At 36.3% G+C, this 13,234-nt stretch overlaps 1 long non-coding RNA gene across 1 annotated transcript; it reads left to right on the forward strand.

Annotated features, from left to right (window-relative positions):
- Positions 1-2,307: 2,307 nt before the first annotated feature.
- LOC124360252 lies at positions 2,308-11,849 on the forward strand. Its single transcript, XR_006922226.1, has 3 exons — positions 2,308-2,505; positions 3,254-3,423; positions 11,617-11,849. It is a non-coding gene; the product is annotated as an uncharacterized LOC124360252 (long non-coding RNA).
- The last annotated feature ends 1,385 nt before the right edge of the window (positions 11,850-13,234 follow it).

Below are 13,234 nucleotides of genomic sequence, written 5' to 3' on the forward strand. Positions count from 1 at the left end.
TTGCCAGGTACTGAAACTAAATTAAAATTCAGAGGAGTACAGAGCGAGAACGCGCGGACTGCTTCATTCCACTATTCTAATACACGGGCTATCTGTAGTTGGCAGGAGGGGCCCCTCCATCCCCACTCTTTCTCTCCGCCGGGCCCCATGATCACTCCATTCTTCCACTGCATAAGGAGCTCGTGGGAGTTTCAGGTCAGGATTGCTTAGAGGTTATTCGAAACCAGCTACGATGTAAATTGACTGTTATTTTTGCTAATACCTAAAACACCTTCACCAATACTTGAAATGAATCTACGTTCGTAAATAATAATTTCATCGTCATAGAATAAATTCGTTTAAAACCTTGTTAATAATTTATATTACCAGTGATTGGACATTATCTAACTTGCCAAAATTAACTAAATGGAATTAAAATTTACAAAATGTCCGAAAATAAGATTACAATTGTACCGAAATTATGATGTTAAAACTACTTTTGCTACAGGTGAGATTTTCTTGACTTGATTCACACTATACGATTAAATATCTTATTCCCAAGACTTTTTTTGTGTACCTAAAAGAAATATAGAACAAAAATAATAAAAATATACATAAAACTCAATTGCAATTTTGTAATAGTATATAGAACATGAAAAACGAATATTCCTTATTTTACCTTTTTTATAGTCATATGATCACCCTATGATCTTTTCCCAAATATAATTGGATGTTTGACTTCTGACTTCTAGCCTACAGCAATTTAGGAGCTTCTTATCCTCTGAAAAACTTTAATCTAGCCTATTTGCAAAGGTTTCTGGCCTCTTAGAACTCATCCCTTTGCAAGCAGTTACTCACTGACAAAGACAGAATCTATGAGGTCATGGACTCTTGAATTTTCGTATCTGGATTTACGGCCACTAGAGCTAGAGTCTTACACAATTCAACAACTTTTAATTCTTGAATCTACAAGGTTGCTTCATGTTGAAACTCTCTGTCTGTGTAAGGTTTGTTATTGTTATTTATTCTTTCTCCCTCTTCCATTTTTTGTTATGACGGATTAGTCAGTGAGCATGTAAAGACTGGCCACACTGAAAATGGAAACAAAAAACATATGGGTGAAGTATATTAAGATAAAACATAAGGTTTCAATATTAAGTATCTTTATATTTTTTATCCGCGACACACTAGTTAATTTATAAATTTTAAATTAGGTTAGTAAAAAATAATAAGATTACATATATACATGTGTCAATGGATATTTATAAACAATATATAAGTCCATACCCCCCCCCCCCCCCACCCCCCCCCCCCCCCACCCCCCCCCCCCCCCACCCCCCCCCCCCCCCACCCCCCCCCCCCCCCCCCCCCCCCCCCCCCGACCCGACACTTAATATTGGTGGTAATCGGATTATTTCTAAAATTATCACAGGTTATTAGATGGACATCATTTTACGTTCCAACTCTAGATGGACATCATTTTATGACGTTCCTCGAGGAAAAAGTTGTGTATGGGTGTTTGAAGACAAGTCATTCCCACCATTATCAAAATACAATGATCGGTGAGGAAAAACACACGAGAGATCCTGTACGCTATTTTTTCTATTTCAGGAGTACAGCATTGATGAAGGCTATTAAGCTGGAAGAACAGAGGAGTATCATAGCAAGTTGGTACACTGAACAATGCTTGCCAAAAGTTTTTCAGGACTTGAATACAAAAGGGTTTAATTATGCACCATGACAAGTGTCTCTTCTCACACTGTTGCAAAAACTTTGGTGATTTCGGGTGAAAATGCGTCAAAACTGTGGGGCGCCTTCTCTTATTTACCTTATGTGTGACTTCTAAGCATTAAAAGCATCTTAAAAAACATTTTTTTGTTCAATTGAAAGTAAAAGTGTTAACAAATTTAAAATGTTTTTATGTAGTCATTTTTGGAATCTTTATATATTTTCCATATTTGTACTGCTTCTTTATATCATAGGCTCTAACTTAGCAATATTATTCTATTTGTTCATTGTTTTTGGGAGAAAAGAAATGTAAATGTACTTGCACACTGTTGTTGACTTTTCTCAGTTGTAAAAATTCCGTTACATTCATAATGAACTAAATAATAGCTCCTTTGGATACTGGGTTAGACTTTCATATTTGTCTAAATTCAAACGTTTCTATCTAACAATAAAATTATCCTTTTAGTAAAATACTAAATTTGTCCTACATCAAATTAAGCTGTCTGCAGAAAGAAACACTTTAGAAGAATGGAATCAGTCAATTCATTGGGACACACTGCATTGAAAGCTACCATCAGGTTTAAGTTTTTCTTAAAATATTAAAATGTGTATTTTTTCAGACCTGTTGACTTATCAACGATTAAGAAGAGGATAGAGACAGGCGAGCTACGTACTACAGTTGACTTCCAAAGAGATCTTCTTCTAATGTTCCAAAATGCAATCATGTATAATAACTGCAGGACACATGTTTATGAGATGGCCAGTATTATGCAAAATGAATGCATGCAGCATATAGAGGTAAATGAGACAACATGTAACACATTATATTGTAGAAACACTGTTGTGTAATGTAGGGTATACTGGTCATTGTGGCTCTAATCTTTATTCTCAATTCTTGATCCTTTTCATTTTTAACTTCATGCCTAAACATATAAAATCATTGTAAAAAATAAAATAATGAAAACAACTTACGATTTGTCAAACTAGTCTTTGTACTTCTTCTCCGAATTTATTTCAAATTCACCTAAAATAATTGAATTGTATCTTTTTCTTCTTTGTAAACTTTTTAAAATAATTATGACATTGTCAAGCTTACACAAACATATTAAGCAAAATAAAACGGGTGATGTTGAAGATAATGATAGATGGCAGTTTGTGAAACATAGTGTTCATATTTTTGTAACATATAACAATGGTACCTTTTTAAATCATCCATTGGCAATAATAACACACCACATTGTTACTAGACACAATGCTAGTGCAATTCCAAGATGTGCAGACAAAGTGAAATAATAAATCAGCCTAATGACAATGCATTTCTTTATAATGAAATAAATATTTTCAGTCAGCTTTACATATCTAGTAAAACATTATATTTGAAAAAAGTAATAAATATATGAACAGCAGTCGTGTTTTATGCAGTGATTATTTATAAGGATTGAAATTATTGGTGATGTTAAACCATGACTTTGTTAACAGAAAGGTTATTGTCCAATCAGTGATATACCCATTGTATTTTGTAGTGAGAATTTTTTGTATGTTTTAGTTAATGGTGGAAGCTATGGGTGAGGGTGTTCCGTGGCGAAGGGATCCTGTGAATGTTGACAAACTCCACACAAGAGGACGAGGAGAAGCCCCAAAACGAAAGAGAGGATCTATGGAAGATTCCAAATCTGTCGGTCAGAAACGGAGGAAGGAAGCATCCAATTAATGCAAGTATGTCACATGTTAGTGTTAGTACGTGTTGTTAAATTATCATAATCACCGTATTACCAATTTTATATTTAAAAAGTAATATTATTTTCATTTCGTAACCTTTTCGCTCCCCAAAAGTATTTATTTTAATACAGGTATCTCCCATGATCCCAGGGTCATATTCAATGAGTGTTTCAGTTAAAAATGTATATTTAATTTATTTTGATCGACACTTCTTTTTGCCAACTTGTTATAGATGATGAGATCTAGTTACATTTAACCATTATTCTTTGCTCCTTTTGGTTGAATTGCGTACATGGATCAAGAATATCCACAGTTAGATGACTACTACTTTTGTCACTCATTGTAGAAAGTATAAGGTGATTTTTTTATTGGTGCGGTTTTTTTAAAAACTAAATAAAAAAATGAAAAACAACCTGCATTGACATAAAAATGCATTTTATTTGAACTACAGTGTCATGACATTAACGTTTAAAAATGATTTCTGGCATATGGGCTCCATTTCGTTCGCGTAGAAAGCCCAATCGAGAAGTCCAATTTTCGAATACTCTTTCCAGCAGCTGTGGTTGAATTCCGCCAATAACTCGACGAATGTTAGCTTCCAAGTTATTTAAAGTTTGTGGCTTGTCAGCGTATACTTGAGACTTAACATATCCCTACAGAAAGTAGTCTGTTGGCGTGATATCACACGACCGTGGGGGGCCAGTTGACACTACCTCTAAATGAGATGATACGTTCACCAAATGTTTCTGCCAAGAGGCCAATTGTGTCGTTTGCCGTGTGGCACGTCGCACCGGCTTGTTGGAACCAGACATTTTCTAAATCCACTTCAAGTTCGTTTAGCTGAGGAAAGAAAAAGTCCCGTAACATTGCCCGATAGCGTTGACCATTTACCGTAACAGTCTGGCCAGCATTGTCTTTAAAAAAATAAGGGCCAATAACACCACCTGCCCAAATGGCGCACCAAACGGTATGTTTTTAGTGGATGAAGGGGCATACCAACAAATTCTTTTGGGTTTTCATCACTCCAAATCCGACAATTCTGTTTATTTACAAAGCCGCATAACCAGAAATGAGCCTTATCACTGAAAAAAATCTTGCCTGCGAAAGCTGGGTCATGTGTTATCTTATGTTGAGCCCATTCAACGAAATCAAGACGCTTGCGATAGTCTAATCGTTTCAGTTCTTGCACCAACTGAATCTTTTATGGATATAGGCGTAGATCCTTCCGTAAAATATTCCATAGAGTTGAGTAGCAGATCGCTAATTGCTGCGCACGATGACGAATCGACACACTTGGATCCTCTTCAACACTATGAGCAACAGCATCAACAGCCTCTTCGGTCCTTACTGTGCGGCGTCTCTGCCGACGCTTGTCAACAAGAGTGTGGGTATTACGAAACCAAAGCTCGAATACCTGACTCTGATGGACGATTATGAGGTCCGTAAATCGGACGAAGAGCTCAGTAAGTTGCCCGAACTGAACTGCGGTTTTTATTTTCATCTTTTATTTAAATTAAATAAATTTGCACTATTCGCAAACGCTCTTCTTTTGTAAGTCTGTTCATAGTTACTATACAATAATACGAACTAGACAATACAAATATCGAAATGACATAAGATGATAAACAAAGATCAGCTGTTTAATTCAAATTTAATTGTTGTGTTTAATAGTGGTGCCAACTTAAAAACCACACCAATAAAAAAATCACCCTATACTTTGATCTCTTCAGGTAGGCATAGACTTCAGATTTCAGAGGTAATCCTACGACAGCTTCAGTTTTCAACTTTGTTGGAAGAAGCACATAAGCGGAAGGTAAATTGAGCAGCAATTTCAAATTTTCACTGAAATGCTCTTCCCACCAATGCTTGGATATTCCATCCTTTTGGTATACTACTGTCGTACCAAAATTTAGATGCCAGGAACGAAAGGGTTAGTGACCCATTGCATCTTCTGTTTGCATCTTTTGTCCCACACCCATATAACATTGTAGATTACAATTCAAAACCCATTATTGATATATAAAATTCTGTGGAATTCAGACTTACAAAAATTGTGACATTATAATACAGAACTTTATAACCAGTTTAGACATACTACTTGGGTATTTCTTATTACATCTTATTAGGGCACTTTCAAATAAGAATAAAATTCCAACACCTGTTGTTATGGAAATTCAATGAAACCTAATCTATAAATTTTATTGAAGATTTACAGTCACCTTTAATCCAAAGCAGTGAAATTTTCTTATTTACACCTCCCTCTAAAAGTATTAAACAACACCTTTTGTTATTCTTAAACTAAATATCATGAAACTTGATTTTCGTAAGAAGTTTACAGGCTTAAAGAATTATCTTTTTCTTATAATCTTGTTGTTATTGTAAAAAGGATGTTACTATAGAGTGGTGTGAGGAGATGAGTTAAAAAAAATTAATTTCTCTCCTCAAGTGAGGATCTTAAATAATCAAGTTTGTTTTATGGCCAAAATAATTTCTGCAAATTAAACAACACTTCGATCTTAACCCTTAGAGCTTTGAAGAAAATATTTGTCTTTGGTTCAATTAGCGTGCATTTAAAGATTAAAAGTTTTGTTTTTACCAAAGTTAAATTTATTTTCTATTTCTTAGAAGAAAAAACACAACAAAAAACTGCTGAGTATGTGGTTTTTTTGCATAACACTCAATCCAATTTGCTTCCTGACAGTCATAAATCAATACATTTACCCATTTTCTTGAATTATAATGTACACAATAAACTAAAATAAGACAATATGGATGGACCGCGTTTAGTGCAATTGCGAGGGTGGGGACATATACATATTTCGCGATCTTGATTTTATTCACAGAGATATGGAAGTGTCTAATTTGAAAGATATCTAAATGCTTTTTAGATAATTTTTGGTTATCAAGAAAAAACCTCAATAATTTAAATACTTTGTATCTCAAGTACTAAAAAAATTATTAACTGTACGGGAAAAACTAAAAAAAGCAAATTAATGTGTACTAATCATATCTTGAAAGGAGACATCTTCCATAACTCTTAACCCTTTGGCTGCTTCACAACAATATATCTTTGTAGATAGTTTTACAGAAAACTGTTTCACAACAATATATCGTTGTTGGTAGTTTTTCTGAAAACTGTTTCAGAACGATATATCGTTGTTCTGCAATCAATTTGTTTTAATGTAATTTTTTTAAATAAATTAGCGTAACTATATATCAATCAGTAGAGGAATACATGCTATACAAGAAAATAAATGTTTATGCTCTTTTTACATATATCCGCTGTAATGAATCGAAGACCATTGCCGTGATTCAAGTGGCTTGGCGGGCGGGCTTGCACTGGCAGTGCCAACACGAGATCACTCGCTTGGCGCCTTTTATTGTTTTCTCGGCTGCCTGTCTGTTCTTTTGAGTGTATTGTGCGCTGTTTGCATTATCTCTGTGAAGTGTTATAATAATGGGTGGAAAACGTTCAAAATCTCCCATTAGTGAGAACACTCTGATGAACATTGTTCAAACTGCTGGTTTGAATTTCCGAAGTGACAGTGACTCCGAACATTCTTCTAATGTAGATAGCAGTGATTCTGATCAACAATCTAGCAATGATTTCATAGATGACACAGACGAGGATCCTAGTTATGATCCTTATCAACCATCAACCTCAACAGGACTTCAACGAGGTAACATACAATTACCAATTAGCAGCCGTAACCAGCCTGATGTGTCATCATCTGACTCTGAGGTAGATGAAACTCCGCCTAGAGCTAGACCAAATCTATCAGTTCCAAAGCGTCGTAGGCATTGTACAGTTAGTTTGGAAAGAACTGGGGCTAGTCAAAATGTCCCACAAAACGATACAACTGATAATCAAAATGTCCCACAAAATGATCCAGCTGACGATGATGATAGTAGTTGGGACGAAGTAGAGGAAGGCAATGATCCACCTTACAATCACCAATTTACATTTTCTGAAGTAAGTGGACCTAAACACTGCCCTCCATAAAACTCGAAACCTATAGAGTACATAAAACTGTTTTTTACAACTGCAATTTTGAATGTTTTTGTTACCGAGACAAACAGGTATGCTAGGAACTACATTGCTGACAATGAGCAGACCTTATCGCCTTTCAGTTGAGTCAAAAAGTGGGTAGATGTTACCCTAGCTGAGATGAAAGCTTTTTTTTTAAAAAAAAAAACACCACAAGTGGGGTATTAACCCATTGCGGATTGTATTGTTTTGGCGCGCAGGCACCAGCGGGCACGAATTAATTTACGGTCAGTGGCCGAACGAACAGCAATGGTGCGCCACATCGTATCGCTCGCTATTGTATACTAGAAAATTCAGCTGTGAAGGTATTCGTTCAGATGGAACATGGGCCTGCTGGGGTATCCGTAATGTAGGAACGATAACACGCGAGCAAGGTTCCGGGGTGGCAGGGATGATGTCTGAATCATAGTCTAAATAAAGCGGCTCGGGCGAAGCAATTACAACATCTGGGCCATTGTCTAGACTAAACCCGCCAACATGTACGTCTGCGTCGTTTAGTTCTTTGTCACTAACCTCAAAAGTATTATAATAACAACTTTGGAAAACCCCCAATCAGAAGCGCTAAAAAGCAGGTAGTAAACTCATATGAATGATTTTTCAACTTCGACATACAACTGCGATCTGTAGGATATTTATGAAACTTTTGAAAACTCTAAACGTAGACCGTTGTTAAACACTCTTAGTTGACAAGTGAAGACGATTGCCCGATCTATCAGACATTACTAGAACTATTTGGAGGGAAACTTAAAAACAGACCGCTTTTGCGACCTGAGCTCGTCATCGTGCCGTTAGGCCCGGCCGCTGCGTAACGAGCCCAGCTCGTCAGTGATCCGCAATGGGTTAAATTGTGGGTCCTTTGCGATTCAATAACACGCAACTGTGGCAACTGTGTATCTTTTTACTGTTATAAAGGAGCTCAAAGATCAGAAGAAAATGAAAGAGTTGTTGAGACGGGTTTGGGAGGCACAGTTGTAATGACCTTGCTAAGAATGGCAAATTGTTTGGGAAAAGGGCACCATATAATTCTTGACAACTTTTTTACTTCAATTGCACTTGCTAGAACTTTGTACAGTCACCAAACTTTTGTTATTGGAACTATTAGGAAAGACAGGAAAGGTATACCTAAACTGTTATTGGGAAAGTATGCTGTTGGTCAAAAGACCTATGTAAGGAAAGGCCCAATGCTCATTATGGCGCATAGGGAAGAAAAGAGCAACTCCTCTCAATTTTTAATCCTATCAACTGACTGCCAGGCTGCTTCTGAGGTATACTCTATTAGAAGAAGTGGTCGTCTCCTTATAAAGACTAAAACTAAAATTGCCCATCAATACAACCGTGGTATGGGTGGTATCGATTCCACTGACCAAATGTTGTATGTATATATGGATGAACGTAGAACTATGAAGCACGCAAAATAGGTTATATTTAATGTTTTTGGCCGCATGGTGCTAAACATATTGATTCTATACAAATTGAATACCACCAAACGGCGGCTACATAGAGCTGATTTCATGAAGGAAATTGTGGGAGAACTTGCCTCAGAATGGATGGCTGTCAAATCTGTACCCCATAATCTTCAAGGCGGTGGAGATGACCCTTCAGCCAATTTTGGACTTAGGAAGCTCCCAGAGAAGGAAAAACTCTGTATAATGTGTTCAGGTGACAACCATCCTGAAGGAAAAATCGTAGATCGCGCACAGTGTTCACGCAAAATGCCTCGTTAAAGCACGTGTGTCGGTAAAAAGTAAAAACGTGTAGATAATGTAAATAGTGTGAAACATTTGTTTGTCCTTTTAAAAATTTGCTTTCTATAAATATAATGAGCTTTTGTACACTTGCAGTAATGTACTTTATTTATTATTGACAAAGAGACTTCATAAGTAGTTGGTGAAAATTGCATCAAACTCACGTAAGTAACTACAGGGTGAGGCAAAATAACCTCCCTATTTTCATTGCTTTTTTGTGAGTAGAAGGAGGCGCTCAGAATGGTGGGGATAGCCGCAATCGCAATCGACGCAGGAGAGGGGGAAGTTTAAGTGATGCTCCGCCCGTAGGCACTAGTCGTCAGTCGCCATCATGGTGTGGACGAGTGCACAGAGAGCTTTTGCGGTCGAAGCGTTCATTCGTAACAATGAATCAGTTATGGCTCAACGCAAATTCCGAACGCGGTTTCAAATTCCTCCTCGTGATTCAGTACCGAACCGCAAGTCTATTGTGCTGTGGGTGAAAAACTTCAGAGAAATTGGTTCTGTTGTGAAAAAACGAGGTGGAAGACCTCGTAGTGCTCGTACACCAGAAAACATTAATGCGGTTAGGCAATCAGTTTTGCAGTCTCCTCAACGATCAGCTCGCAAACATGCAGCCGCCCTTTGAATGTCTGACCGTAGTGTTCGTCGAATTCTACACATGGATCTTAATTTCCATCCTTACAAGATGGTTGTTGTCCAAGAGCTGTCTCAACGTGATTGGCAGAGTCGTATGGAAGCGTGTCAAATAATCTTGGAAGGTCTCCCACCAGACGCTGTTGTTTTTTTCAGTGATGAAGCGCATTTCCATCTGTCTGGAAGAGTGAATAAACAGAATTTTCGCTATTGGAGTGAAAACAACCCGAAGGAAATCCATGAGAGGCCTCTTCATAGTGAACGTGTGACTGTTTGGTGCGCGTTATCACGATGTGGAATCATTGGCCCTCATTTTTTTGAAGAGGATGGCAATGTTGTTACTGTGAACTCAAACAGGTATGCCAACATGCTAGCAGAATTTTTTGAACCTGCCCTACAACAGAGGGCTTTCGAGAATGTGTGGTTCCAGCAGGACGGTGCCACAGCACATACTGCCCGAATAGCAATGAACATTTTGGCCAATTGATTTCTCGGGGAGGGGACATTGTGTGGCCAGAGCGATCACCCGATTTAACCCCATGTGACTTTTTTCTGTGGGGTTACTTAAAGGCTGAGGTGTTCAAACATCGCCCCAGAAACCTGCAAGATCTGAAGCAAGCTATATGGGAGGAAGTTCTGCACATACCTCAAGCCATGCTCGAGAGAGTCCACGACAGTTTCAGAATTCGCTTGCAACAATGTATTGATAACCACGGCCACCACTTATCTGATATTCTTTTTAAACGAAAGTAGAAAAAACCTCCCATGTCATAGAATAAGTTAAAGTGAATAAATTTGTTTTTTGGAAAAAACTGTGGTTTTTATTAGCATTTAAAAATAGGGAGGTTTTTTTCCGCACCCTGTATTTACTTATTTTTACGACAACTTGAACATTTTTTTCCAAATTACTTAACATTTTCATGGTCTATTCATAATTAAATGTACTTTTAGGATATTATACTGTCAATTCACCCTCCTTAAAACAAATATATGTTTTATAGTTCAAAACTAAAAAAATAAAATAAAATAACAAAATAATACATATTTAAAAAAATCTATTGAATTTAATTGACATGGAGTATTTTTTCTAAAGCACGGCCTTATGTTCTACAAAACTCAACAAGTTTCAAGCAAATATCTTGATTTTTAAAGAAGTTACACAATTTTAAGAAAATCCCTGCAAAATGTCCATTTTGAGCTGATCAGTTCTGGGTATGACCCATGCTAAAAACCTAACAGTTTTATGTCAAGATTTAAAAAAATGGCAAACAGCCAAAGGGTTAAGACCAAAACCACGGGAGTAAATATGCGAAGTTTAATATTGTTCATATGGGGTAAAACCCAAGGTAATTTCACTACAGACAAAAAAAGTTGTAATATGCGAGATCAATCAGTATGAATCAATATTTATAAAATATTTCACTCTAAGTGTAAAAAATAAATTTGAGTTCTAATAAAGGTGATACAAATTTGTTTGTTATAAACTAGATTTAACGTTATTAAATTAAGTTGAGAAACGATTTAGTATTTTGCATTTGTATGTGAATAGTGACTGAGCCTGCAAGCCAATATCATGGTGAGCCTAAGTTAGTTGTGTAAGCTCTAGTCTCCTGTTTTCTATGTAAATAGGTTTTGTATTGAAAGGTATACATTAAAATATTCCAAAAAAGTGCACTCTATTATCATTACAAATTTCCAGTTTAAGCTTTGAAATAGTAATAATGTATATTTATATTAATATTGTAATGTGATTTGTTGCAGTGTTTCAAGCAAGAAGAGGTTATGTACATATTTGTTATAATTTTTATAGATATTATTTATAAAAGTAAATTCTTATTTTACTTTGAAAGAATATTTCAAACTTTGAAGAATGTAGACAAAATAATTCTATGTACTTATCATAAGGATAAAATAAAATTTGCTCTTCTAATTTATATTTTTTAAGATTGATTTTTATATCACTCATATATTTATAAGATACTTATGCAAATACAGAATAATAAAAGAAAAAGCTTTGTTTTTCATGAATATTAACCTCCATTATTATGTCAGAAATTGCAGCTCAAACCAAATCAATACACTACTACTAATATTAAATTAACCTTATTTGTTTAAAGTTTTTTGACAATAGAAAGATTATAAAAATTTGTTTGTACATATGCCAATGTTCAGTTATACAAAAGTCAGTAACACTTTGTTCCGAGATCTGCAGTCTGACCTTTATCTCAGGTATCATAAATCATAAATTACAACTGTTGCATCTGAAATGAATGAAAGTGACAGTAAGCAGTATTTGTTTGAAGTTTGTTTTTGACAATGGGTGGATTGTGAAGGAAACAAGATTTTTCCGGACATTTGCCATCGTTCAGTGATCCAATGTCCGGAAAAATTCTGTTTCCTTCAGTAAACAGAGTCTACACATTCTGTAGCATTTGCAGCAGCTGAGACTGTAGGCATGGTATAAAAAAAAACTGAGAGCACAATAACCCAACTATTTCTTAAGTAAAAGGGATTTAGGTGCAAAAGAAACGACTACTGCAGTTTAAAAATGAATACGTTTGTTTACAGCTCAACATTATGTAATATATTTGTTAGCACCATTTTTACTTGTGCACTCAGATGTTTTTTATTGAAACAATGCTACAAGTTATTTCATGCTCTTTATAAATGACTCATCATTAACCCTCCATCTGATAAGATCGCATAGTGCGACTCAATTAGGACCCGCCTGTACTGATAGAGTCGCACTGTGCGATCGTTAGTTATCGTCTCAAAATACAACTATAACGAGATATGTGATAGTGTCGTACTTTATATAGTACGAAAGAGGAAGAAATTTCCTTCCTACCAGCATATCTGGAATCGATGTTTGGAAGTCTTTGGAAATGTAGAGGGGATGTTAACAATCAGCTGATCTGGACTGCGCCGCGCGCCGCACCGCTACTGCACTACGCCGCGCCGCCGCCCGCCACAGTTACTGTGCCGTTCAGCTGTAGTCGTTTTGGTTTGTTGTTATTGTTGTCGGTACATGTTTGTTTATTGTCTTGGCTGTTATTATCGTTTGTTATATTTAGTGTGTGTTTTATTATGAGTGAACTTAGCCGTTCTAGTGCGATTAGGCACTGTTTAGATGAAGAGATTAGTGACGCGAGTGATGGTGATGTAAGTAACGCATCAGGTGGGACATTGGAACAGACTTAGATGTCTGTCCCAGTGATAATTCTGTTCATGACTATTCTTCTGGAAGTGGAGAGGAATACAATCCTAATTTGGACACTAATGTTTATACAGATTCAGATGACAACACCACTATTCTGGTAAGACCTTCATGTTCTAATGTTTCATCTCCAGCTCAACATAGGCCCAAGCCTACTCATCC

Source organism: Homalodisca vitripennis, chromosome 4 (assembly GCF_021130785.1).
Source record: "Homalodisca vitripennis isolate AUS2020 chromosome 4, UT_GWSS_2.1, whole genome shotgun sequence".
Lineage (NCBI taxonomy): Eukaryota > Metazoa > Arthropoda > Insecta > Hemiptera > Cicadellidae > Homalodisca > Homalodisca vitripennis.